This window comes from Balaenoptera borealis, assembly GCF_965194805.1.
Source record: "Balaenoptera borealis genome assembly, chromosome: 16".
Classification (NCBI taxonomy): domain Eukaryota; kingdom Metazoa; phylum Chordata; class Mammalia; order Artiodactyla; family Balaenopteridae; genus Balaenoptera; species Balaenoptera borealis.
In genome coordinates this window covers 66,443,313-66,445,901 of record NC_138872.1, presented here as the reverse complement: position 1 = coordinate 66,445,901, position 2,589 = coordinate 66,443,313, and the positions used below count along the sequence as shown (strand labels likewise).

Genomic DNA, 2,589 nt, shown 5'->3' with positions numbered 1-2,589 from the left:
GTGAGTTTGGGGGGGGGGTTTGAGGAAAAGGGGAGGCATTGGGAGATGAAGGGGCGGGGGTTGGGTACCTTCGAGAAAGGGGGGGGTGGAAGGGGAGGAGTGGAAATCGGCGCCTTGTCTGGACTGGTCCCGCTGGAAGAGGAGGCTGTGAGGGGAGCCTGTGGCGTGTCAGCCGCAGGGCTCAGAAAACTTACCTACTGTCCCTGCCTCCCTACCGCCAGCACCCCTCAACCCAGGGCCTGGGGTTCTGGGGGCCGGAGCTGCCCTGAAGGGAGTGCAGACTCTGGTCCTCTTCCCCTTGTAAGCGCCGTGAGGTAGGAGCCCAAGCGAGAGGTGGTGGGTGAATCTCCAGCTCCCTCCGCCCTCATTTCCCTCCCCACCCCCATCTTTCTCTTTAATCATTAACAGCCCTGGAATTAAGGGGCTCAGACCTGGAGGCCTTCCTATGCACCTTTGCTATAAACGATAACCATCTGTGCCTGAGGTAATGGGGCTGGAAGCTTTGCCTGTATCCTGTATAGGAAGTGGGACAGGGTGACAAATGTATTGTGTTTTTCCGTTACCCCCTCACCCCCCATCCTCTCCCTTGCATACCCCTCCTTTCCACTTTAGTTCTTCGTGGCTAGGTGGTAATCGTGGTGGGTTTTGTTGTTGTTGTTGTTTGTTTGTTTTTTCTTTATTGCACTTGGTATCTTGGTTACCTCTTTTGAATTTGGTGTTCCACCTCCATCCCAGATCTTAACTGCAAGCTTTGTAATACTTCAGTTACAAGCTGTGTGTCTTTGGGAGTGCCTCTCAATGCCTGGTCGTTCCCGATTAAGATGAGCGTTTTCTCCTATGAATACTGGAATTCCAAAGCCCTTGCAAGGATTCCTAAATGGCATCATGGCCTAGGAATCAAGGTCTCTTGCTCTAAATACTTTGTGTGTGAGGAATTTAAATGTTGTCAACTCTTTCCAAAGTGATTTGATGTTAGGCTAATTCTGGATTTCTGTGTTTCTCTCCACCCACACTTCATGATGCACTTCGGAGAACAGAAAACCCCATATTACTTTTTTGTTTCTCCAACTGGACAATAGCTCTTTTATCTTTTTCTCCATTTGCGTGTCTGGCACACAAGTCTTCAGTGACACATTTGGCTTGTGCTGATTCCCATCTTATTTATTAAGCTTATTCTTTGTGTATAGGTGGTCTTAAATGAGACAATGTGATTTGCTTAGTTTTGTTTTAAGGAAGAATACAAACCAGTAACGGCTGTGAAAAAATTATTTGAGAAAAAAAAAATTATTTGACGAAAGCAAAGAATGATTGGAAAAGAAGGTCTCTTTGTTGATGTTCTGTTGGTTTAAGGAAATAAAAAAAAGTAGTGCTACTTTAGCCTGTTGTAGGGATTTCAGAGTGAAGTGTAATGATTCCTAGTTTGGTGTTGATATTTTCTTTGGAAATCCTCTGTTGAGTCTGGCACTGTGTTTTCTAAAGAACTTTAAGAGACGGTGCCCAAATTTTAGGGATCCTTTGAATAGAAAGTGTCCGTAAATCCTGTTCCTCTGTAACTGAGTTTATGTGCATATTGCTAGAAGAATTATCACAACGGGTTCCATCCTACTCATCAGGGCTTTCAAGCCTGATAAAACAGAATATTTAATGCTTTGATTGTACAAGTAACAGCATGTTTAGATATTTCACAGAAATGCAACAAAAGAAAAAAATGACTACTGTTCTCACCTTAACTGATTTGGAATCATTGAATAAAAAGTCCAAAATTCATTCATTCATTTAACAAACATTTATTGACCGGCTACTAATTGCTAGCCAGTATTTTGGTCAGTGGGCATACAAAGGTGAACATAGCAGTAAGGTCCACGCTCTCATGGAGCTTACCTCGGAGTGTGGGGTGGGGACAGATAAATAAGCAAATCGGACTTCGATAAGTGCTGAAGAAAATAAGAGTGTTGTGATAGAAAGTGTCTGACTGGGATACAGTCTAGACCTTTCTGAGGAGGTGACACGTAAGCTGAGCTTTAAATAAAAAGGAGCCAGCCATGCAAAGATATGGGAGGAGCCTTCCAGGTTTAGGGACTAGCTAGTGCAGAAACTGGGCTAGAGTGAGTTTGGCAAGTTCCAGGGAGTAGGGAGAAAGGGGAGGTGGAGGAGGTTGGGGAGTAAGGGAGGCAGTAATAGCAGAGTCTAGTGAGCAAAGAGGAGAGTGAGAAGAGTCTAGGTCAGAGAGGTGGAGGCCAGGCTCAGAATAGGTAGGCAAAATAAGAGGAAGAAGGAGAAGGAAATAGAAAATCATGTTCCTTTTTAATTCTGTTGCCTTTCCTAGAGTCTCACCACACGCTACTTTGAGGGTACTCTTGGACTGTTATAGGAAAAAAAAGTCACCCTGCTGAGAGTGGGAGAGGAGGAGGCAATGGTCATCTGGGTCTTTTCTGGCAGATGAATCTCAAGCCATGTGTTAAGAATTCAGTGGGATGTTCAACTGAGAGATTGCCTTTTTCCTTACAGGATTTTGCCTTATACACTTTTAAAAATTGCATAATGAGTACCCCAAATGTGTTCTAGTATATGAATCCTCCTTTGCTTCCA

General features: G+C 44.3%; 1 protein-coding gene across 8 annotated transcripts in view; it reads left to right on the top strand.

Annotated features, from left to right (window-relative positions):
- Positions 1 to 2,589, top strand: part of DCUN1D3 (defective in cullin neddylation 1 domain containing 3) — a 34,618-nt gene that overhangs the window by 208 nt on the left and 31,821 nt on the right. For 2 of the 8 annotated variants that reach the window (XM_082362604.1, XM_082362600.1), the window contains exon 1: positions 92 to 314. The exons of the other annotated variants lie outside the window; for them this stretch is intronic. The gene's annotated coding sequence lies outside the window, so the exon portion shown is untranslated. Of the gene's footprint in view, positions 1 to 91; positions 315 to 2,589 lie in introns of those variants that run through there. 8 annotated transcript variants of the gene reach the window in all.